Source organism: Mus musculus, chromosome 12, assembly GCF_000001635.26.
Source record: "Mus musculus strain C57BL/6J chromosome 12, GRCm38.p6 C57BL/6J".
NCBI classification, from domain to species: Eukaryota; Metazoa; Chordata; class Mammalia; order Rodentia; family Muridae; genus Mus; species Mus musculus.
Window position 1 is genome coordinate 111,159,520 of NC_000078.6, and position 25,303 is coordinate 111,184,822.

General features: G+C 47.3%; 1 protein-coding gene and 1 long non-coding RNA gene across 9 annotated transcripts in view; one reads left to right on the forward strand and one right to left on the reverse strand.

Annotated features, from left to right (window-relative positions):
• Nucleotides 1–330: 330 nt before the first annotated feature.
• 4930595D18Rik (RIKEN cDNA 4930595D18 gene) lies at nt 331–24,972 on the reverse strand. The gene is made up of 4 exons (NR_130987.1): nt 24,884–24,972; nt 15,390–15,487; nt 2,240–2,340; nt 331–860 (listed from the first exon to the last, which is right to left on the reverse strand). It is a non-coding gene; the product is annotated as an RIKEN cDNA 4930595D18 gene (long non-coding RNA).
• Traf3 (TNF receptor-associated factor 3) overlaps nt 6,802–25,303 on the forward strand; it is a 100,835-nt gene continuing 82,333 nt past the window's right edge. For 3 of the 8 annotated variants that reach the window (NM_011632.3, NM_001364364.1, NM_001286122.1), the window contains exon 1: nt 6,851–7,083. The gene's annotated coding sequence lies outside the window, so the exon portion shown is untranslated. Of the gene's footprint in view, nt 7,084–7,137; nt 7,428–7,479; nt 7,589–25,303 lie in introns of those variants that run through there. The other 5 variants (XM_006515798.3, XM_006515802.3, XM_006515800.2 and 2 more) reach the window with 4 other exon arrangements.

Consider the following 25,303-nt stretch of genomic DNA (forward strand, 5'->3'; position numbering starts at 1 on the left):
CCTTCTCTTCCTCCTCCTCCTCCCCCTCCTCCTCCTCCTCCTCCCCCTCCTCCTTCTCCTCCCCCTCCTCCTCCCCCTCTTCCTCCTCCTCCTCCTCCTCCCCCCCTCCTCCTCCTCCTCCCCCTATTTCTTCTCTTTCTCCTCCTCCTTCTAAAGATGCTGGTCACACCCACTTAACTGATGGCCTTTGGACAGTTTGGAAAACATCGTGTGGATGGTGAGGGGCTGGGACATTTGGGACGCCTTCCTGTGGCTGAGCTGAGGCCTGTGGGGCAGAAGTTCTTCAGAAGGTGCTCTTGAGTGAACAGATGACACAGATCAGTCAGCTTAGCAGGGCAAAGGGTGAGAAAGCTCATGCCACACCCCAGGGCTGCCTCTGACATTTCAAGGCAGCTGTAATTTTTGTTTACATCAACCGATCCTGCTGGCCTTGAGTTACCACCATCCTTCCCACCTAGGGAAGCCAGGCTGGTCCCTTCTGAAGTAACAGGGCACTGTTTAGATTCTAAGTGTCCCCAGTGCAGGCCTGTGGCATGGTGGCTGCAGGGTCCTTACCAGAGAGGGCTTCCCCTCACAGCTCCCAAGGGGCAGGGTGGGGCTCACCGGCATATTTCCGCTGTGCAAGAGGGGAAACCCGGGCCCCGGAGATCAAGTGCCTTCCTAAGATCTCACAGTTACTCATGAGCTAACTTCTGCTTTCTCAGTCCTGCTCTAGAATTCTTCTGTTCCATTCTTAATTTGCTTCTCTGTCACTGCATTAGAGCCCAGACGGAAACCACGTGGGAGAGGAGACGGCTTATTTAGCTTCCACGTTCCCATCACAGCTGAGGGACATCAGGACGGGAGCTCAAGGTGGGAACCTAGAAGCAGGAGTGAAGCAGAGACTGTGGAAGAATACTGCTGACTTACTGGCTTGTCCAGCAACCCTTAGGGGGCTGTATCCCCCCCTCCCCATGTCATCAGGAGTCAAGAAAATACCTCAGAGCCATGCTCACAGGCCAGTCTGATGGAGGCAATTCCTCAACTGAGACTGCCTTTGCCCAGGTGTGTCTAAGCTGTGTCCAGTTGACAAAAATCCTCTCTCTCTCTCTCTCTCTCTCTCTCTCTCTCTCCTGGCAGGGTTTCTTTGTGTAGTTCTGGCTGTCCTAGAACTCCATCTGTAGACCAGGCTGGCTTGGAACTCGGAAATCAGCCTGCCTCTACCTTCTGAGGATTAAAGGCGTGTGTTATTTTTATAAAACCACTGGCTATGTCTGCCTTTTAAAGAAAACACTTCACTGAAATGTTCTGGGAGGCTTTAGCTAGAGAAACCTGGTCTTTGCAAAGACCTGTAATCCCAGCACTCAAGTTGAAGGATCAGGAGAGCAAGGTCAGATTCAGCTTGGTAGGGGCAGCCAGGAAAGGTACTTGTGGATGTCAGAGACCCACCAAGCCAAATGTTGTAATCCCATCCCAGCACCCCTTGGCACGATGGGAGGCAGGAGGAAGAAGCACGTGGACACTGGCATATGCCATACTCTCCTGGAGTATACCAGGCAAAGGCAGCATCATACGAACCTTCCTCAACAAGGTCCAAAGCAAGAGCCGATTCTCGAAAGCTGTCCTATGACCTCCACGTGTGTGCTATAACACATGCCACATGCCGAAGGCATGAAGCCACTGAGTCAGAGGTGCAACCTGGGGGAAAGGTTCTGAGATGCCAGCCAGCCTGGGTCCTGCCGGATGGTCGGGGCGGGGGGTGGGGGGAGGGCTCGCAGCCAAGCTGACCACTGTGGCCACTGAAGGTGAAGGCCACCCAGCCGAGGGCCGTGGCGGGATTGTTTGGCTCATGGGCCCTGTGTTCAGGACTCTCAGATCCCGAGCTATGGGTTCTTTCTCCTATAGCTCTGAGGTAGACTCCTTTTTTAAGCTGGCACAGAGGTCTCCATGGCACTTGGAGTCTAAACTAAAAACACAACATGCATATCTGGCATGCACAAAACCTTGGGTTTGATCTCAGCACCCAAACCAAAACAGAACAGAAGACATCACACAACGTAGGTAGGCGAGGTCTGCCATCAGGTATCTACTGTGGGTTTCAGACGCCCACCAGGTCAGCTATCAAAGAACAGCTTCATCCCCTCTCCCCTGGCTTATAGGAAGGGCCTAAGGGCTTCCAGTGTAGAGATGAGTTCTAGATGCACAGTCCTGTCAAGAAGAATTTGCCTCCTTCCTGAAGGCTCTAGATGCTGGGCCATACCTGTGTCTGTCTGCAGCTCCTCTGCCCCGCAGTTTCCAGAGCTGACTTCTTGTGACATAGTTAGATAATGTGTCATTGTTGTTCCAGTTTGCTGTGTGTATCTATCGAACGGAGGAAAAGAGTGTAAGTTGATTTTAATGGACTACAAGCTGTTATTTAATCTTGGCAGTGGATACCGGCAGGGCATCCCATACCAGAGGGAAATCAAAGGCCGGTCCATAACCTGCAGGGCCTGGCATCCTTGGCTCCTCCTCTCCTCTCCTCTCCCCTGGAGTTGCCCCCACTCCTGGCTGTAGTCACACTGGCCTCCCTGAGTGCTCACTGACCTCAAGGCCTTTGCTTTTCATGCCGCAGTCCACATGGTACCTTGCCCCTTTTCCTTCCGGTCCATATTCTGCCTCCTAATCTGCCTTTCCCCTGACCCTTGCTCAGGCTTCCTCTCCCTTGCCTTCCCTCGGTCCCTCAGTTTCCCTTGCTATAGATCAACCTGTGGTTGATTTATTTCCGTTTCTACCCACTAGATGGTAAGCTCAACGGAACGGGAACATCCTTGGCTTTGTGCTAGCAGGACTGAAGGGATGCCAAGCCGCTCACTGCTTGCTCCCTCGGCAAGCAGGTCTGGGCAGACGTTTGGAAGAGGAGGTGGGCGAGGGTTCTTCCCTCTGCATCCATGTGGCGTTCAAGCTTTAAAGATGAGGGAGCATGCCATTTCCCAGTGTTTTCAGGAAGATAGGATGTCGCATTGCCTAGGATTAGAATGATTCTTACTATTTCTAGACACTCCCCCCCACCCCCACCCCCGGGATGGAGTAGCTCCACCCACCTTGCTTCCTTGGCTGCTGCTGTGTGGGAGGAGCTCTGCCGTCTACTGGACTATTCCAGCAGCCATTGGCTTTTGTTTGCTAAGGGTTCGGGAAAATCAAAGGAACCAGCCTGTGGGTCGGGGAGGGGACTAACCAGCATCGAGGGAAAGATGGCCTCTGGGATCAGACCGAAGGCATAGATAGATCAATCCGTGTTGCCCTTTGTCTCCTGGGGTTTGCTGTGTGGGGCTTGCAAATAATGCCCCTGCTTCCCGTGACATTCACTGAAGAGCCCTTTTTCTTGGAAGAGCTGTGGAGTGGGATGTATCTTCAGGAAACGTTAAAGATAGGGGCTGAGTCAAAACTACCAGGTGGAGAAAGACCACGTCAGGACTCTCTTTCCCTTGTACAATTTCAGGCAAGTGTTTGAGAAAGCACAGATGGTATGTGCATGTGTGCACATGTGCACACAAGAATCCTGGGATGAATCCCTTAAAATGAGAACACTTTTGTTTCCTGATTGGCCTACAGAGATGAGAAAAAAAAAAAAAAAAAAAAAGGAAAGGAACTGTGTATGTGGCCCATTTCCAACCTCCTATGTCCCCCATTCCCCACTGCCCTCCATCTCCTCAGCATGATATAGACCTGGGAATGTGCTCTGTCACCCTTAGGCCTCTCTGTGTCTCCTGTGTGAACTGTCCTGACCTGTAGCCCACTTCTTTGATAGTGTGACTCTTCTGTGCAGGAGTCCACTGAGGGACAGGACTGGGCAGGAACGGGACGCAGTGTCACCTCAAAGCTGGGACCCTTCTACCATCATCAGCATCTTTTAGTCAAAAGATGTTGTATTGGACTTGTGGCCACGAATCTCCAGTAAGTTTAGACATCATGATCAGCATTTAAAAAATAAAAATAAAAATAGATAAAAATAAAATTGGGAGCTGAGCTGGCTTAGTGGTGAAGGCACTCGATTCCGATCCTTTTGACTTGAATTTGATTGCCAGGTCTTACATGGTAGAAGAAAAGGATAGACTCTTGTGAATTGTTCTTTAACTTCCACAAGTGTGCCCCACCTCAAATAAAAATAACTAAAAGTATAATAAAAATAAGTAATAGAAGCTACATAGTGAGCGTGAGGCCAGCCTTGGTTACAGAAGACAGAGAGAGAGAGAGAGAGAGAGAGAGAGAGAGAGAGAACTCCAGAGAGACCCAAGCTTGCTAGGGAGCAGTGGAATTTGCCTGTAATCCTAGCATTTGGGAAGGTGAGAATTTCAAGTTTGAGGCTCTCTTGGTCTACATAGTGGAACCCTGTATTAAAATTAATAGCTAGATAGGGCCAGCAAGCTGGCTCAGTAGGTGTGGATGCTTGCTGTGAAGCCGGGCAATCTGAGTTTGATCCCAGTGACCCACAAGGCAGAGGGAGGTAACTGACTTTTGTCCTCTGACCGCCACACTTAATCATGATGTGTGTTCCCATATGCACAGTGTACACACACACACACACACACACACACACACACACTGGATACATAAGTAACTAAAATCATTTAAACATTAACAAGTAGACCAGAATAATCAGAGCACATTACATGTTTGGGATTAAGTATTGATGAATATGTGGGTGTGTATCACATATTCAACAGGTTTGAAAGCTACTTGCTGAGAAGTCTTACTGAAACTATAATTTTGCTGTGTGTCTCTCCTTTGCTAGTATTTAATGTTTTAGTGAGCGAAATGTCAGCTCACTTCAGCACACATCTGCCCTGCAGGGGCAGGTGGCTTCTGCTCCTGGAGCTGTCATTTGAGGCACTGGGAGGGGCCTGATGACACCTGTTCACAGGCCTGAAGCCCCCGACACCATGCGACGAATACTTTTCCTCTTAGCACAACAGATGGGAGCGGCTTTCTGGACAGTTGCATTTCGGTGAGTCATCACGAGACCTGCATGCATCCTAAAATGCAGCAAACTGAGCATGAGAGGCCACATAAATTCCTGAGAGAAATTTCTTTGTCCAGAAACAGTGTCGGCGTGTTGTTCAGCGTTGCCATAGGGAACAGCCAGCTTTGCTTTTGAAATGCCCAGAGCAGAGCCCTCTGATTGGTTCTCCGTACTGCTCATCACTTCTGCCCAGCAACTGGCGCTGCGGTGGCCAGAAACCCGCCCCCAAAGCCCTGGCTCTGATGGGGCAAACTTCTTTATGCTGCCCTCTGTGTTTCCCCAAAACAGGGGGTCTGGAGCTGCTAAATGGGAGAAGAAGGGCTCGGGGTGGGGGAGCAGCAGCTGGTCTCACCCGTAGAGAGCTCCACGCGGCTGGACTCTACCCACTCATTCTGAAGAAGGCTTACTAGTGCTTTGGCAGAGAATAAAAGGAGCCACGCAGCCATAGGAAGCCCCACGCACAGGTCTTTGTACCTTCTGCCTGGTGGCTTATTTGAAAAGAGTCCAAATAGTGCAGCCTAGAGAAGGAAGCCTTTCTGGATTTGGGCAGTTTTCCTTGTGCCGTGAAAGGCGTGTGAGAAAGGTGCCCTGGACAGGGCTGGGGTCGAACAGTAGAGGTCTGAGAACACGGTTAAAGAAGGCAGGGGCACTCTGAGCATTCCGGGCCATTAAAGACACCCACGAGGGGAAAGGGGCTAATAGTGAGCTCCAGGGTCCTCATAGATGGGACTGTCGTTCTAGCACTGTTGCCTTGGGGAACCCTGGATCTGACCTGACTCTGAACTCAGAACTGTGGCCTGTGGCCCAGATGAGGGCGCCACTGGCCTAGCTGAGCCTGGCTAGCAAGGCCTATGTGGGCTCTCGAACAGGCACCTGTTGGGCTACTGCATTCAGAGATGTCCTGTCAGACTATCCAGGCTTCTAGAACATTCCATGAGGTAAGCTGGACAGAAGATGCTGGACTTCCTGCGCAGCCTGGTCACACTGGTCTCCGTTCCAGCCTAGGATCCGACAAACTTTATTGAGAAGGGATGTGTGAGCTTCCAGATGACTTGGAAACAATCATGGCCTCTTTGCTCAAGTGTCTGAACTTTGTAAGGATAGACCCCCATTTGCTCCCATCTTGCCATGGCAGTAGGGACATCTGGTGGGGCCCTGTGACCATGAGACAGCAAGATGAAGCTGCTGGAGAAATGGGTGTCCCTGGCTTAGAGAAGTACCCAGGACAAATTGGCCACCCTGTCCACACAGGGCAGATCCACTTCGGGTGGGTATGTAGGGAGCCGAGGAGGACTCTGCTAAACCCCTAGAGCTGGGTCAGATGGTACCAGACCCGCCTGTGAGCATACGAGGGGCATGTGTGAGGGTGGCATGGCTGTGTGCTAATGTGGACTGTGAGACCTGCCCGCCTGCCTGTGAACTCTGTCGGTGAAGATGTGTGTTCTTGGACAGGAGACACTAGGAACGAACTCTGCACGCGTGTCAATGGGCGCCCGCGAGTGAGTGTCTTCTACAGGTGCAAGGACCTGAGTGCCCGAGTAGGCGAGACTGTTGGGCCGCCCGTCGAGGTGGCAAGGCGAGGAACCTTCCTTGCTTCCCCTCCGCTCGACTGGCTTTTTGACCCGGAAAGACCGGGACGCGGGCGGGGCGCGAGGGCGCGCGCGCGCGCGCGGAGGGGCCAGGGCCCTGAGGGCCTGGGGCGCGCGCCGCCGTTGCTAAGGCCGGCGGCGAGCGCGGGGCCGAGGGTCCCTAGCAACGGGCGCGGGCGCGCGCCAGCCGAAGGGGATGAGGGGGGGGGCGGGGAGGCGCGCGCGGGCGGCGGGGGCGGGCGCGCTGGGGCGCGCGCCCAGGCGGCCCGCGGGGATTTCCAGCGCGCGAGAGGAAGTGCCAGCGCGAGGGTGCGTGAGGCGGCGCGGCCGGCGGCCGCCGCGTGCGCGAGCCGGGTTGCAGCCCAGCAGGGACTTTCCAGCCGGCGGCGGCGGCGGCGGCCGCCGGCCCTTCCCCGCCCCCCGACATGGGGCTGCCCGGGGAGCTGGACGCTGCAGAAGGCGGCGGAGGATGCGCGCGGCGCCCCTGAGCCGGCCGAACGGGCGGGCCTCGGGGTAAGGTCGCGGGCCGGGGGCGGCGGGCGGCGGGGCGGCGGGCGGCTCCATCCCGGCGGCGGCCCCGGGCCCGGCGGGTCCTTCGCTGCCAGGCCCGGCCGCCTCACCGTCTGCGGTGCGGCCCGCCCGCCGCCCCAACTTTGGAAACTTTGTGTGTGCGGCCAGCTCCGGGCCCGAGGCGCCGGCGCTCCGGGCAGACGGGGCAGGCAGGCCTCGAGCCCTGGGTGCCCGCCCCGAGGGGTGCCGAGCCGTCAGCATCTCCGAGGCCCGGGGCTTTGGCGCGGTGCGGAGCGGCGGAGACAGGGTGCCCGCATAGATGAGCGTGCTCGCCCTGGCTGGTGGAGGTGGGTTTTTGAGCCATTATTTAAAAGTTTATACTGAGTCATTGCTCTGCAGATGAATGACTGATTCATAGTCGGAGAGCTGCAGAGAGGCTGGAAGGCAGGCGGTTCTGGGATCCAGCTGGGGCCGAATGCACACCTTCCACCTTCGATTAACACCAAAGGTCAGAGTGGGCTCCCCACGGGCGAGCCATTAAAACGATCCTTGCCGCGGGGCTTGCAGGTTTTGGAGGCGCCAGGCTATGGCTCATGTACGTTTCGCCACGTTTCTACACTGTCATCACCACCGGTTGGGGACCCGGGTATCAGGATTAGACCTTTAGAGAGAATTCTGCGTGGACAATTCTTTACCTTTAATTTAAAACGGCAACAACATGCAAATGGGTGAAGTGTTGTGGACGTGCTCTGAAATCGAAGAAGCATTCAGATTAATGATCGGTTGAAGGAACTGATTTTATTTTCACGGCTTTTGTACTGAGCTTTGACTCAGTTTTGAGAATGAAATAGAAGGGTGTGTGTGTGTGTTACGTACACACATTTGTAAGTATGCTCTTTTTTTGTGGAGTCTTAAAGGGTTTATCGAGTGTTGTATTGTCATCTTAATTTACATTCACAGCATACAACTGAAGAGGAGCCATAATTTTTTTTTTTTTGGTAGCATTTCTGTGACTAGATACACAAGTGAAATCTTTAGAAATGCTGTTTTGTATTGTGTGTAAAATGCTTATATGTAGAAATTGTTCAGGGGAACCCTCAGTCAGCTCTTAAAACCTTCTGGTGTTTTTCAGATCTTGGAAAATGGCCTGTTGAAAATACTGCATCATTGTAGGGTGTTTAGCAAAATAGTGTACAGCCATCCTTTACTTAAAGGAGAGGAAATGTTTCCCTTTTCGCCATATTGTGACATCTTATATATTAAGAACTAGTCTGAAGGTGAAAATTCTTTGGCCAGAGCAAATTGAAAACTGGGAAATTTATCACAGGAGTCAGAAAACCCTGTGTGTAGGGTCTGGTGATACATCCTGGCAGACCTTGGGGTCCAGCCTCACTGTTTGAAATCAGACCTTATCAGGGACAAGGTTTAAGATGTAAGGTGTCTCACCCAGACACCATCTGTTCCAGCTGTCACAATGCAGAAGTCGGGGAATCAAAAATCTGGCCAGGGAGAATTCCAGCATTTTTTAAACAAGACATTCATGTGAATTTTTCTGTGAGGGAAAAGAAAACCAATTTTTTTTTTTTTGGATGCTATCCATTCTTTTTGGAATTAATAAGATGGCCTCAGTGAGGAGGCTGCAGAGACATTCCGTTGGAAACAGGCAGTAGCAGCAGTCTGTTTCTGCTGCTCTTGCTGGTGCTTTGAAGAAAGTCCTTCATTTACCTGGGATCTAGGAACGGATGCTTGCTCTCCCTGTGTCTGAGATTTCTCTCTAAACACTTTTGCTAGGATCCCTTAGAATCAGTGTGAATGAGGAAGGACTTTCTGGGGTATTGTCAGGATACATATGCTAATGAGCCCAAGGCTGAGCATGATTTATCATTCCCTTAAAATCCTTCTTTATTATGCTGAAACTACCTCAGGAGAGATGAAACTGTCACTGTGGTGTTGCAAGCCTGAGCTAGCTCAAACACACAAAGGAAATTGCATTAAATTTGCCCATCTTTGTTTTTTCATCTTGTATAGTAAGACTCTCCAGACAGCAAATGAGCTAACCTATCAAATATTATGCAATAGCTTAATTTCTTCTCAATAGTCAATTTCAGAATTGTTAGCAGAGAAGTCTCATAACCCAAGGCCATAGTCTGATTTTGTGGAATCAGAACCCCTATCTGCATCTTTGCAAGTATTTTCAGAAGAAAAACTAGTTGTTTTTGGTTGATATTTGTGTGTGTATATATATATATATATATATATATATATATATATATATGTATATATATGTGTGTATATATATAATGTATATATATGTGTATATATATTATATATATATGTATATATATATATTATATATATATATATGTATATATTACATTTCAGACAGAGAGGGGGGCTGAGAAGAGAGCTGAAGTGAGGAAGGTGAGGCTGAAGGATTTGGAAGGTGACCAGCGAGAGGCAGCCGAGGCCTTGAGAGTGAGACTGCTTAGGCTTGGAGCCAGAGCGAGGGCAGCCTAGAGGCCTGCAGACAAGAAGGGAGTAGAGAGGTAGCTGGGAACTGGTGCGGTCCCAGAGGAGCTGACAGAAAGAAAAAGAAAATTCTATTAAAAAAAAAAAAACTAAAGAAGGAACATTAAATATATTTGTATAATTTCTATGATACTTAGTTAATTAAAATGTCTGTTGATTTTGGAAGGCCTTTTTTGTTTTGCCTATTCCAGGAAAGATTTGGGATGACAGGCCAATCTAGGAAGAAGTAGGTGAGGTTTCTATCAAATATAGACCCTTTGTTTGGTGAGACTTCTTGGTGCTTACAGACTTGGGGTCACCTGTCAGGGAGCGGGATGTGAGTACTGCAAGTGACTGTTGGCTTCTGGCCCCTCCAGGAGTCAGGCTGGCATCTTGCTGCATTCAGACAAGCACATTATATTAACTGTGACTTGGGAGTCTTGCTCATTTAATTAATGTTCAATTAACGTGCCCTGAGTTCCCATAATCTAGTTACACTACACTAGCATGAGTTAGTCACAGCACCTGCTTTTGATCTGTAGAAATCTGGGGCGTCTGGGCCCCGGTGGACAGTGAAGGGCAATGCCAGAGCTCGCTTAAGATTTGCCTGAGACCCCAGCACAGGAACTTCCCGCAGGAAGAGTGAAGAAAAAATCAAGCCACTGTCCCACCCTCAGAGAGTTGATTCTCTATCAGGAAAACCAAGGAAAGTTGTCCACTTTTGTAGGGGGAAATGAGTTAGTGGGTTGTGTATAGAAGTCTGCAAATGTGTGTGTGTGTGTGTGTGTTACTGTAAGGGGAAAGTTCCTGGCTGCCCAGACTAGTCAGAGATATGTTTGGGAAAGGCACCCCAGTTGGCTTCAGCCTTAGGAAATCTGGCCCTACTTGTAAGGGGCCTGCGAATGGCAGTAGAGGACCTCTACCATATGAGATGAGACCTGTGAGTTTGCTGCCCTGTTCCTCCCTGCTGGTCTATATGATGCTGGTAGTCAGTTTTTCAGTCTGTGATATCCTGTGCTGCCCTTCTGCTCTTGCAGGCTCCCGTGTGATTTGGAGCCGAGTGGTCTGGCTGCCTCTGACTGAAGGGCATGGTTTATGGAAGGGATACACAGTGACACCAGACAGAGCCGTCGCACGGTGCTGTGCCTACTGTTTCGCTTTGTATGTCCATAGTTTTCAACCTTTCTGATGCTGTGGCGGTTAAATCAGTTTCTCATGTTGTGGTGACCCCAACCATAACATCTCATTGCTACTTTATAATTGTCATCTTGCTACTGTTATGTATTATAATGTAACTATATGATATGCAGAATATCTAACATGGCACTCCCAAAGGGGCCATGAGCCACAGGTTGAGAACCACGGTTGTAGGTAGGAAATCTGAAAAGGCCGTGGTGGTGGTGGTGGAGACAGAACACATCTCTCCACATCTACACTCTGCTCCTTACTGATGGGCTGAAACATTTTCATTCTCAAGAAATGAAATGCCGGACCCTGTGTCTCATCTTTAAAAATTATTTATTATTATTATTATCGTATGTGTACAGTGTGTGTGTACAGTGGGTTCGTGCCACTTTGGGCATGTAGTGGTCAGAGGACAACTTTGTGGAGTCAGTTTTCAAAGTCACATGGGTTCTGCTGGTAGAGTTCAGGCAGGTAGCCTAACATCTTGGGAGGCAAGTGTCTTTATTCCATGAGCTGTCTCTCAGTCCCCAATGTTTCATTGTATGATTTCATTTTTAAAAGAAAATTTGCTTCCTGTTGATTTGAACCATTTGAAAATTAAATAGAGGGTAGTGAAATGGCTCAGTAGGCAAGGGGGCTTGCCACCAAGCCTGATGATCTGAGCTTGGTGGAAGGAGGGAGGCAGAGTTTGCAGATTGCCCGCTGACCTCCACAAACAACGTAAAGGGAAACAATGAAATGGAGCTATTTGGTAACTTTTCATGAGGCCATTTTCCTGAGAAAAGTATCAGGAACTGCTATTTTTTTTTAAGATTTATTTATTTATATGAATACACTATTGCTGGTGTGTCTGACACACCAGAAGAGGGCATCAGATCCCATCACAGATGGTTGTGAGCCACCATGTGTTTGCTGGGAATTGAACTCAGGACCTCTGGAAGAGCAGTCAGTGCTCTTAACCACTGAGCCATCTCTCCAGCCCAGGAACTGCTGTTCTAATATCCTAATTTCTTTTCCAGTTCAAACACTGATTATACATCCAGACCACTAGGGCCATATGAATGAGAAGCCTGGTATCATGTAAGCAGTGAGAAAGGTTAAGCTGAAAAACCAAGTGGAATGATACAGCCTTTCAGACAGTAGGAAGCAGCGTTCCAGGGAAAAAGTAGCTCTAGGGGTCACGAAGACTTTTGTTTGTTTTTGAGACAGGCTCTCGGGCTGCCCTGGCTGTTCTGGAACTCTGTAGACCAGGCTGGTGTCAAACTCACTGAGATCCACCTGCCTCTGCCTCTGCCTCCGCCTCCCGAGTGCTGGGATTAAAGGCGTGCGCCACCACTGCCAGGCTAAGTCATAATAGTTTTGAAGAGGCTTTCCAAGGTGGACATATGAACTCTGTCAGGCTAGTGTGCATTTGGAGGTCTGCATGCACAGGAGGTAGGTAGGTGTGTGCCACGCAGAGCTCCTTTCACAAGGGCCAGGCACATGGCAAGTGCTCGGTGAATGTGCTCAGATTCTCCAAGGTGGGAGGGAAGAGAAGACATGACAGGCCTCAGAGTTTCACTGGGCTTTGAGCCTGTGTTGTAGCTAAACCTAGTGCCTCCTTTGGTCATTTTCCTGGATGCTACTCCTCCTGCAGCTATGATACATTAGAGGGACTTACACACTGGGAAACGACTACTTTTTATTGTTCTTGTTTTGAAACAGGGGCTCTCTACTTACTTGCTGTGTAGACCAGGCTGGCTTCAAACTCTCAAGAGATCTACCTGTCTCTGTCTCTGCCTCCAGAATACTGGAATTAAAGGTGTGTACCACCAATCTGGTAGGGAAACTTTGCATCACTAACCTGGTAGGGAAACTTCTTCTATACAAACTTGTAACTTTCTAGGAAGAACAGGGAAATGAGTTCTCAGGAGCACTTTGCCCATTAATGCTTAGACATCCTAACTTTACACTGGAAATTAAATTCTGTGCTTTTTGGATTAATAGTGTCTGTTGTAGCCTTATTATGGGGTAAATTAAGTGTATGGGTTTCAGGAGGCTTTTCTGTAGGACTCTACTGCCATAGGGTGGGCAAGGCAAGCCCATGGAGTTTCATCTTACTGTGAAGATACTTTGTACTCAATGATCTGTTCTAGCATCAACATACTCTGCTCCTAATCTTTTAGTAGAATTGATTCTCCAAAAGATACCTTGTATTTATTCATGGCTCTCCTCGAAGCCCCAGATTCTAACCACTCATCTGAAATACTTTTGTTTCCAGGTGTTTTGAAGAAGGGATTTTCAACCTGTATTGAATTAAACTAAATATTTTCTTTTTTCCCCCCCTTTTCCTCCTCTTCTACTACTTCACCCTCCTCCTCTTCATCCTCCTCTTCTTCCTTCTCTTCCTCCTTTTTGGAACATGAACCACTCTGGTGGCTTCCATGCCATGGCCAAGCGAGGAGAATCCTTGGGTGATGACATGGTAGGGGCTGTAACAGGTGAACATGAGTGCTGTGGGATTTGGATAACAGGCTATGCAGGGAATTTCCTTGCAGCGTAACTGGAGTAAGACAGCCGAGATGAAGAGGAGTGTCATTGAGTTAAGTCCCATGAGTCTAAGGTGATTCCATGGCTGTCCTTCATAGGAAAGGGAACAGGAAAAGGGAACTGACTAGTTGTTGAGGCTGGAACCGCACCCCTGGCAGGAGAGGAGAGGAAGAGCAGAGGGCTTTTCTAGAGGTCCTGCTTTCACCACAGCTCCGTGCGCTTTAAGCAGGTGGTTTGATGGCTTTGTTTTCTGATGCTAAGTCTCCCTATACAGTTCACTCTGGCCTCACGCTCACTATGTAGCACAGATTGTCTTGGGACTTCTGGTCTTCCTGACTCAGCCTCTAAGTGCTGACAGGGTTTACAGACATGTCTTACTGCAGCTGGTTCCAGTGCAGCTGTAGATTTTACTCACTTGTAGATATGTTGGTTTTGTTCTGTGAGTATAGATTTTATTTTGTTCCCTATCCAGTGTTCTTCAAATACATCGTGGATTGTTAGAGCAGTTCTTCATGCCGCCTTTCTCTACTGACATCTTCTTGGCTCCTCCTCCCTAGTCAGTGCTCATTCCTTAGCTGTAACACTTGTACACTTGTATTCATAACAAGCCTAGCTAAGGACTGGGGTTGAAGCTCAGTGGTAGAGCCTAGAGTAAGGCCTTGGGTTTTATCTCCATCAGTGAAAAAAAAAATCAGGTACTCTTTACCCTAGTGGTTCAGATATTGAGTACATCTTGCCGTATATAGCAGTCCCTAACCAGATTTACTAATGTGTTCTCTTTCCTCTTTATCTCTCTTTATTTACATTTAAACCAGTAGTCTACTAATAATGATAGTATTTAGTCATCATATCTTTACAGAGTTTTACAAACATTAGCTTGTTAGTGGTGAACAAGTCCCTGAGGCCTGGTCACTCTGTAGAGAGCATCATGGTTATAGCGCAGCACCCATTTATCGAAAACTTAATTATAACTACAGAGAGCTTATGGGAATATAAGTTAAAAGCAAAGAGGCCTTTCCCCCAATTAGCAGGGAAGTGATGCTGGCTGTTTCAGAGGATCTAGCTTTTCGGCTAGAGCCACTGTGAAGTTTTGATGTGGAACCAGGAAAGGCTCAGGTCTGCTGGGCCAGAGGTATGGCGCTTATTTCCTGGACATGTTCCTACTCCAGGGAGGGCTGGACACCAGGACTCAGCCCAAGTCCCTGGCTTGATAGGGGGCTGTTAGTTTTCTTTTCGACAAAAGTAGGTTACAGGTATGAGAACCAAGGACATCCGTGTGTCTGAGACACTCTCCTGCCTTTTCCAGACTCAAGCAAGTTCTGCTGCCTCTCTGATAGAGCTCTAGGTTGAGATGACAGACTTTTGTTTCTTGTTTCCGAGACAGGGTTTCTCCGTGTAGCCCTGTCTGTACTGGAACTCTCTCTGTCGACCAGGCTGGCCTTGAACTGAGAGACCCACCTGAGAACTCTGCCTCCCAAGCGCTGGTATCAAAGGTGTGTGCCACCACTGCCCAGCTGTGAGATGACAAACTTTGTAAGGGGGTTGTTTCCTCCTTTGTTTTAACACAGTTCAGCCTGAAATGTAAATGGAAATGAGACACATTTGAGGCTGGAGAGATAGCTCAGTAGTTAAGAGCACTGGCTTGTTCTTGCAGTAGAGTTGGAGTCAATTCCCAATGTCCACCTGATGTCTGACAGCCGTTATTGGCTTCAGTTCCAGGGATTCTGGGCTCCGTGGGCTCCAGGCATATATCCAGTGCATAGACATACATGCAGGCAAAACACTCATGTACATAGAATAAGAAGATCTTAAAAAGTGAGACGTTCATGTGTGGGAGGACTCAGACATTTGAGTTCAGGTTCTTCCTGTAACTGACAGTGGTGTCAAGTGCCTTGCCATCTCTAGATTCAGTATTCTGTGGAATGCAGAGCTGTGGTGATGGGTCCTGCTGAGAGTATTATGAATAATTTCATGTCAATAAACTATATCCTTAAGATGGCTGAAATGGTACATTTTATATTACGTATGTTTTGCAACAATAGGAAAGTAATTGTGAGGAGTAATGGGGTCCTGGAGAGATTGCTTACCCATTCAGAGCTCAGTTCCCACACCTGTGCCTGCTGACTCACACCGGCTAGTAACTCCAGCTCTTGGAGGACCAGGCTCATCTGTCTTCCCAGGGCATCTTCACTCATGTATACATACCACAGACAGATACATTAAAAAGAAGTGACAAGTAACAGAATATGAGAAGTGAGCATATCACAAGCGATAATTCCTGCTGTTACTATAGCACCTATAGCAATCTCAGTACTTGTGAGACCAGGCAGGAGGGTAAAGAAATTATATAGCCTAGGCTACATAACTAGTTTGAGGCCAGCTTGGACTATTTAAAGACCCGTCTCAGGAAATAAAATAATTTAAAAGGAGTGGTAATTGCTCTCCTTTTTCCTTGTGCATATGTTATCAGCAAGGTGAAAGGCAGACTCTCTTGGAGTGTATGGGCTGGGCCAGAAGAACACCTTTCACATGGGGTCGAAGGAGGACCTTATTGAACTATGAAGAAAGTTCTTTCCCGTCTCTCCTCTTTTTAGAGCAGGGTCTTGCTGTGTAGTCAGGACTGACCTTGGGAACTCCTTGCTTCATTCTCCTGAGGCTGTGTTGTAATTATAGGTGTGAGCTACCATGCCCAGCTAAGAAAGTCTTTAGATCAGAAGGTGAAATATCTGGAAATCAAAGTCATACTATATTTGCATAAAAGGAACAGCTATATTTAGATATCCCTGTTTTTTTTTTTTAAGAAAGCATTTTTTTTTGCATGTGATTAAATTTTGATAGGTTGTATTTTAATCTATTATTTCTCTCCCATTATTTATCAGGAATAATGCTTTCTGATTTATTCAGATCTCTTTTAAAATATTTGAAGGATCTTCTCTAAACTCTCTTAAAATAGCTTATGTTTCTCATAATCTTACTTGCTTCTTTTCTTTCGTATAAAATTTGTTTATCGCCGGTTGGTGGTGGCGAATGCCTTTAATCCCAGCACTTGGGAGGCAGAGGCAGGCGGATTTCTGAGTTCGAGGCCAGCCTGGTCTACAAAGTGAGTTCAAGGACAGCCAGGGCTACACAGAGAAACCCTGTCTCGAAAAACCAAAAAAAAAAAAAAAAAGTTTATCACCTTAATGAAGAGGGTTTCTGGCATATGGTTGGTAGTCAGATATTTATATAAATGAGTCCATGGGCTGGAGACGGCTCAGCGATTAAGAGCACTGACTGTTCTTCCAGAGGTCCTGAGTTCAATTCTCAGCAACCACATGGTGGCTCACAACCATCTGTAATGGGATCTGATGCCCTCTTCTGGTGTGCATGAAGAGAGCGATAGTGTACCCAAATACATAAAGTAAATAAATAAACCTTTTAAAAATAAAACAAATGAGTCCATAAGTTACAGTTCAGCATTTTCTTCCACGGAGACAAAATTCATATGACATATAAATTAACTATTCTAAAGTATACAGTTCAGGTGTATCTAGTGCACTCCAAATGTCATTCAGCTACTGGGCCTTTGTAGTTTAACATTATATTGCAAACCCATTGAGTAATCACCTCCCTCCCTCCTTCCCAAGCCCTGATCTAATCTGCTGTCTGTGTCCATGGATTTGCTTATTCTCAGTATGTCCTGTGAGAGGAGTCGCACAGTCAGTGATAACCATCTGTGTCTGGGTGATGTCCCTGAGGTGTATCCAGGGAGGTATTGTATGTTACTTTGTTTCTTCGGTGACTGAGTAGTAATCCATTTTGTGTCCTGTGCATATGTTCTTCTGTGTCTACACTTTTATCTTTTCATCTGTTTGTGAGCACTTAGTTTTCATCCTCCTTACTGTTAGGAGTAAAGTTGCCATAAGTGGGTGTTTAGAGTATGTGTGTTCCCTTTTCTCCTGGATGCATCTCATCTCACAGAGCAGTTGTTGGTGGCTCTGCACGTGTGAGGGTAGCTTGTTCCCAGCAGCAGTGTCCCAGCTTCTGCACATCTTCACTGACTTCTGGTACTCTAGTCTGGGAATTACTGTGTCACTGTCTTTCTGGCTTGTTATTTCTTAATGACCGGCGATAGTAAATGTCTCTAACGTGCTTGGTGTCCATTTGTATGGTTTTCAAATGTCTAAGCCCTTTGACTCTCCTTTAATTGCGCTGATTTTTTTCTTGTTGCGTTATAAGAATTCTTTATTTAGTGTAGACATGAAACCCTTTAGGTACACAATTTGCAACTATTTTCTCCCGCTGAATAGAATGCTCCATAGGTGCTGTTGATAGTGTCTTTTGCATAAAGATTTTAATTGGAGTTCATTTGTTTCCTTCCATTTGTTACTTGGGCTTTTGGTGTCAGCTCTAAGAATCCACTGTTAAATCATTAAGACTTTTTTACCACTATGTTTCCTAAGAGTTTTATAGTTTTAGACTTTATGTTTACGTCTTTGGTCCATTTTGAGTTCATTTTTGCATCTGGATCGAGATAGGAGTTCCTGTTTGTTTGTTTATTTATTGGCGTTATCCAGTTTTTCCAGCACCACTTTGGAAGAGATTATTTTCTCCCCATCAAAAGGTCTTGGCCCTCTGTTTAAAATGTATTGGCTATAGATACTTGAGTTTATTTCTGGAATCTTAGTTCAGATCTCTTGATCTGTATGCCTATCCTAATGTCGGCACCGCACTGTTTTGATTGTTGTAGCTTTGTAGTAAATATTTATTGAAGTAGCAAGCTTTGAAAATGAGAGTATCCCAACTTTCTCATTTTTAACATCATTTTGACAGTTTTGAGCCCCTTGATGTTTCACGTGAATTGTAAGGGTTGCTTTTCTGTTTATGTAAAAATGGTCACTGGAATTTTAATAGGGATTGCACCGAATCAGTTAGATTGCTTTGGAGTTACCAACTCAATACCGCCTTCCAGTCCACAAATAAGGCTGTCTTCCCATTCATTTCCTCAGTTCTCCTCCTTCCTTCGCTTCTCTCATGATGCTAGGGATGGAGCTTAGGTGCTGGGAGTCCTGGGCAGTCCTCTATGCTGAGAGGTCCCCCAGCCTCCTCTACACTGACCCCCCCAGCCTCCTCTATGCTGAGGTCCCCCAGCCTCCTCTACACTGACCCCCCCAGCCTCCTCTATGCTGAGCCCCCCCTGAGCCTCCTCTACACTGACCCCCCCAGCCTCCTCTACACTGAACCCCCCCAGCCTCCTCTACACTGAGCCCCCCCAGCCTCCTCTACACTGAGCCCCTGAGCCTCCTCTACACTGAACCCCCCCAGCCTCCTCTACACTGAACCCCCGAGCCTCCTCTACACTGAACCCCCCAGCCTCCTCTACACTGAACCCCCCCAGCCTCCTCTACACTGAGCCCCCCCAGCCTCCTCTACACTGAGCCCCCCAGCCTCCTCTACACTGAGCCCCCCCAGCTCCTCTACACTGAGCCCCCCAGCCTCCTCTACACTGAGCCCCCCCAGCTCCTCTACACTGAGCCCCCCAGCCTCCTCTACACTGAGCCCCTGAGCCTCCTCTACACTGAACCCCCAGAGCCTCCTCTACACTGAACCCCCAGAGCCTCCTCTATGCTGAGAGGTCCCCCAGCTTCCTCTACACCGAGCCCCCCCAGCCTCCTCTACACCGAGCCCCCTGAGCCTCCTCTACACTGAGCCCCTGTCCCCAGCCTCTTTCCATTTATTTTCATTATTACCTTGTAGTTTCGTGTATAAATAGTTATCTTCTTGGGTAATTTTATTCCTTAATAGTTTGTTCTTGTGGAATCTACTGTAAATAGAATTTTTTTTTTCCATCTTGGATTGTTGTTCGTGATGTATAAAAGCATTGTTTTTTTTTTCTTTTCTATTTTGATATGCTATAACTACTGAATTCATCTGTTGCTGGTAACAGATATATATTTTATGGATTGTTTGTTTCTTTGTGACTCTGTGTAACCCTGGATGTCCTGGAACTCGCTCTGTAGACCTGGATGGCTTTGAACTCAAGAGATCTACCTGCTTCTTCCTCTCAAGCACTGGGATTAAAGGTGTGCCCCACCACTGTCGTGTCTGGGGATTGTGCTTGTGTATCTGTCACTGTGCATATGTCTAGTGCTTGCAGAGGCCAGTAGAGGGCGTCAGATTTTAGTTACAGATGGTTGGGGGTTCCAGGCATTGAACCCAGATCCACTGGAAGAGCAACCAGTGTTCTTAACCTCTGAGCCATCTCTCTAAGCCCTTGTCGAACATTCTTGAGTCATTTTACATGCAAATAGATACTTTGCATGCACTTTCCAACCTGATCTATCTACTTCCCTCTCCCTCCCCCCCAACAGCCCCCTCTTCCTCTCTACCTAATGACTGCATCTTCAAGTATCCAAGATAATATGAAGCTCACAATGGAGGTGAACACCCCTTGTATTGCTTCTGATCTTAGAGGAACCTGTCAGTCTCTCACTGGTTCAGTGCTTAGCCTCTGTAGGGCCCTGGGTTTGATGGCCAGCATGAGTAGGGGTTTAGTGCAAAGCCTTAAAGGCTCTTTGTTATAGTAAAGAAGTTCCTGTTCTGGTCTGTTCATGTTTGCTGATTTTGTTTTGTTTTCGAGACAGGGTCTCTCTGTTGAGTCCTGGTTGTCCTAGAGCTTGCTTTGTAGACCAAGCTGGTCTTGAATTCACAGAGATTCTCTTGCATGCTGGGATCAAAGGTATGTGCCACTACTCCTGGCCTTAGTTTTCTGTTTTTAATCATAATAGGTTGTTGAATTTTGTCAAGTTCTTTTGTAGTTTCTGAATGAGCATGTATTTTTTTCCTTTGTGCTATTAGAATACTGTGTTAGAGTTGTGTGCGTGCGCGCACGCACGCGTGTGTGTATGTGTGTGTGTGTGTGTGTGTGTGTGTGAAACTCAGGTACTCATGCTTGCATGGCAAGCAGTCCTACTAACTGATCTGTTTCTCTAGCCCTAATGAGTATGTGTACTGAATCATCCTCGCATCCCCTGAGTAAATCCTGACTTGTCATGTATGCAGTCCTTTTAACAGATCCTGGGTTATGTGTTCTACTGAGGAGGTTTGTGCTTATGTTCATAAGGGACATTGGTTTGTAATTTCCTCTTTCTGGGATATCTTTAGCATTGTTATCAAGATACCAAAAGGTACATCATGTTTATATAGAATAATACATCATATAGAATTTTGACACCTGGTCTCCCCTATCTCCAATCATATAGAAAATTCTAGGAGGATTTCAAAGCAGACATGGTGATGATACCACATACTTTCTTATTTCCAATGTTTCTTTTTTATGTTAATTATTAAGACTTATTTATTTTATGTATGTGAGTACACTATAGCTGTACAGATGGTTGTGAGCCTTCATGTGGTTGTTGGGAATTGAATTTTTAGGACCTCTGTTCGCTTTGGTCAACTCTACTTGCTCAGTCCCTGACTGCTCTGGCCCAAAGATTTATTTATTATATATAAGTACACTGTAGCTGACTTCAGATGCACCAGAAGAGGGCATCAGATCTCATTGTGGGTGGTTGTGAGCCACCATGTGGTTGCTGGGATTTGAACTCAGGGCCTTTAGAAGATCAGTCAGTGCTCTTACCCGCTGAGCCATCTCGCCAGCCCATCTTAGCATGACTATGGTATTGGCTTTAAGGCCAAGAGTTCCCCTGACAGTTGGGAAGATCATGGCTGTCATTACCTTTATCATACATGTCTGCCTCGAGACTCAGGAAGGGTCCTCTGTCCTTGATGCTGTGACAGGGCAAAGGTGTACTTTATCTGGTTCTTCCTTTGCAGATAGCATTGGTGGAAGGCAGTCACTGAGATCTGTCTGGTGGCTGATCTGGCTTCAAGGATCCAAGATGGTTACACTCCGATGCCTGTGTGGTTGGAACGTCTAGATCAGGGTTTCCTTTCTCATTGTGGTCTCAGGTCTGTTGTTACCGATGTTGTTGATGGCATTGCTGAGTATGGCTGCTCAGAACTCCTAGACAGCAAGGTCTCTAAAGAAGCCTTCCGGAGTTAAACGGTGGAATGCAGATGGGATTGTGCTGATGTGAAGAGTATAAAAGACTTGTGACCACCCACCAGTGTGTGTGATACTCAAATAGCACAGTGCTCTCTCAGCAGTAGTGTCAGCTAAGCCTTTGAATGGATTCAGTGCTGTTAATGAAGACTCTGAGTAAACTCTGGAGGGTCACCATTCATACCGTGGCAGTCGCCAAATCAAATCTGTGTGTCATTCCCCGTCAGGAGCTACTTTACTCTTCTCTAGACCCGGTCTTGCTGTGTGACCCAAGCTGCCTTTGCAGTAGTGGCCCTTCCTGCTTCTTCCCTAAGTGGAGGGATCCCAGGTGGGCGGAGCCCTGGGGTGGGCTCAGCAGTGAGCCTCACTGTTACCTGTGACCAGAGTCTAAGAGTTTGATAGTGGTTTCTAGGAGCAGCTTTGGGTTTGTGGCCTCTTCCTGTGAGTTTATTTAGCAAGGTTACTCGGAACTCATGTTAAGAAATTTAAGGTAGTATTTCAGTTCTCTTTGGTTTTTCAAGTCAGGGTTTCTCTGTGTAGCCTCAGCTGTTCTGGAGTTAATTCTGTAGCCCAGGCTGGCCTATAGACTCAGATATCTGTCTGCCTCTGCCTCACAAGTGCTGGGATTAAAGACAAGTCCATCATGCCTGGCTAGTAGTTCTGTTTGTTCTTTAAAAAGCTTAGTTGAAAAAATAATAGTGGAGCTGGAGAGATAGCTCAGTGGTTAAGAACACTGTCTGCCCTTCCAGAGGACCCAGGTTCAATTCCTAGCAACTACATGGTAGCTCACAACTGTCTGTAACTCCAGTTCCAAGGGATCTGACGCCCTCACATAGACATACATGGAGGCAAACATCAATGCATATAAAATTTTTTAAAAGGTAAAAAATAATAATAGTAAGCCTGTATATCATAAATTTCCTTTTTTCATGCAGATCATTCTAGGAGATTTCTTCGCTTGTTAGAATAAACTTGTGGCTGGTTTCTGCATAAAAGGGTGGGACTTGCACCTGTGTGCAGTTAGTGTGCATAAAGGTGCACGCATCAGCTCTGACATGGAAATCTCATTTTCTGTGGCTCTTGCCTTCTCAGCCTTTCTCAGCTGACGGCTGCAACAGTAAATGAGCAAAAGACCAGATGATGATGTCACAGAAGAATGAGGAGGGTGGAGATGAATAACGAAACTAGAAGTCTGCCTCTCACACCATAGTGTGTTAGAATCATGAGGAAAGAGTCATGTCTGCTTGCGTCTGCCTGGGGAGCCCCAACACTTCTGTCTGGGAAGTCAGTGGTACTGTTTCCCAAGCAGGTCATTTCTAGGTGTCTGACCTTGAGTGCAAAAAGCACGAATGAAAAACATGTTCTACTTTAAGTATGTGATACACCAGAAGGACTGATGGGAGTCTCAGGGGCCCTGGGTCTTCTCCTTCTCCTCTCGTGACTCTTGAGGTCAAGGACCTCTGATCTTATATGCTCTGAGGTCTCTTGCCATAGTGAGGTTACAAATGTAAGTTTTGAGTATGGTGTCTACTTTTCTTATCTTTTTTTTTTTAAAATTCATTAAATTTGCCAGTTTTTTGTAATATCACATGGGACAAAATGCCTGCTCTCTGTAAGCCTCTGGCTGTTACTGGATGCCATGTTCTTCTTTGCCACTGTTACCTTCAGAGTCTTCTGTACCACAGTGTGGTGACTGTGGCCACAGTGTGCTAACCAGTGTGGGCCAGGCTTGGGTAGTTAGTCTCTTCGGAGGACGGTAACCGAGGTGTAAGGTCAGCGGCTTCCCCACAGTTGATGCCATGTTTTTCGCCTGCCTTATTCTGTAGTCTATGCTCTACCCGGAGCTTTGCCCAGCTCAGCTTGCCTTATTTTTGGGTTCTGGTTCTTACAACATGGCTTGCCTTGTCTTACGCTATATTAGTGTAGATAATGTTTCAATTTTTCCTAGAGTTCTTAGGAACTACTTCAGGTTTTAGTTACGCTTGGAATGAACCCTATCAGAAACGGTTTAACCTCCGAGAAGCTTTCTGAGCAGCCCTCCTTGAAACCACACCTTCATATGTAAAGCTTTTCCTTTTGGTTTTCTAGGCATGACTTTTTTTTCTTTTAATAGACGTTGAGATATGGCCTCATTTAGCCTAGGCTGGCCTTGGACTCAGTGTAGCCAAGGATCATCGTGAAGTTCCTCCAAGTGCCATCACACCCAGTTGCTTGGTTTTGGGTTTTTGTTTTTGTTTGTTTTGTTCTGTTTTTCAAGACAAAGTGTTACTATGTAGTCCTGGCTGGCATGGAACTTGCTATGTTGACAAGGCTGGCTTCAAACTCACAGATCTCTCCCTGTGTCAGCCTCTGCCCCTGAGTGCTGAGACCAAAGGCATGCACCATGCCCTGTTTATTTAATGGACCTGTTTCTGGGTGTTGAGCATGTATACTGTGCGAGTGAGCAGCGGCTGGAAAGTTGGGGTTGATGCTTAATCTGTATGTTAACTTTGACTGGATTTAGAATATAAATCCAGATGGACCTATAGCAATAGCCACCCCTTGGAATCATTGTTTTTCTTCTGACTGCTTTCTTGCTGCTGTGACCAAAGACCAGACAGACAAGAAGCAACTTAAGAAACTTTAGCTAATGATTTAAGGATACTGTGTATCATGCAGGGAAGAGATGACCACTGGTGCTCAGGGCTCTCCTCTGTGTTTCCACTGTATTCACTCCAGAGCCCCAGGTCCAGGTGCTGGTGTCACCCGCACCAGCTAAACCTCTTGGGAAATCCCATCACAGACAGACCCAGAAGTGCGTTTCTTAGAGTTTGGAGTTGAGGGCTAGAGAAAGCCTGGAGTACTATCAGCAGGGCTTAGTGGGCCCTGCTGGAGAAACTGTAGAAGACCAGATGCGCTGGGAAGGCGGATGGAAAAGGTGTGCTCAGGACTTCCAGGAGGCTGTCCATGCTCTAAAAACTCGGGTGCGGCTGAATTCAAAGGCAACAAGTTGTCTGGAATAGGAATTTTATCTATCTATCTATCTATCTATCTATCTATCTATCTATCTATTTAGAGATGAGGTCTCTCTATGTAGTCCTGGCTGTCCTGGAGCTCTCTATGTAGATCAGGCTGGCCACAGAGACCCTCCGAACTTTGCCTGCCTAGTGCTGGGATTCAAGGCATGCCTCTATGCCTAGGGAATTTAAGAAGACTTAAGACAGCACACCATCAAGGCTGGCATGGTTACTGTTACTGCTCTTACTAAGATCTACAGTAGGGAAGAGCAAAGATAATGTGTGTAGTTTGGTGAAGACAGAGTTTGAGTAAGTTTCAAGTTGCAGGGGAGGGTGGTGTGGAAGAAGTAGTTATACCTGTTTACAAGATAAGCACTATCAAAGAATCCTCAAAATCCGCACTAAGACAGTAGAGGAGAGGTGCTCTGAGAATAGACCCCATCCATCAGAAGAGCGGTAATTAGTGAAAAAGAAGATGCATTTGAAAGAGAGACTGGATGGCTAACGCTGAGGAAGGAGTTCCTGCTTGGAAACACACCTCTAGAGAAGTGACTTCCCAGGTTCCGCCGTCAAGGCACAGAGAAGCCAGGATACCTGTGGAGAAGGGGCCAGACTGTATCCTCAGCTGGCAGCAGGACTTTATTGTCCACCTAGTTTTCAGACATGAAAAAAAGGCATGATTATGAGGTAATAGAGGCAGCTTGCACCAGGGTTTTGGAAAGCTGCTGGAGTCAAGCCAGGTCTGGTAGGGTTGGAGACCCTACAGTGAGGCCTCAAGAGGTCACAGTGGGAAGTTATGATGTAACGCCTAAACTACACCCGAGACTCGGAGATGCTGGAACTGCCATGACCATGACATGTCTCCTAAGAACAGTGGCAGCCACAGACTGAAACCTCGGAGATAGAGAGGGGCCCTGTGTGCTGCAGGGGCACAGCTGAAGTCTGGTGCTACTCAGTC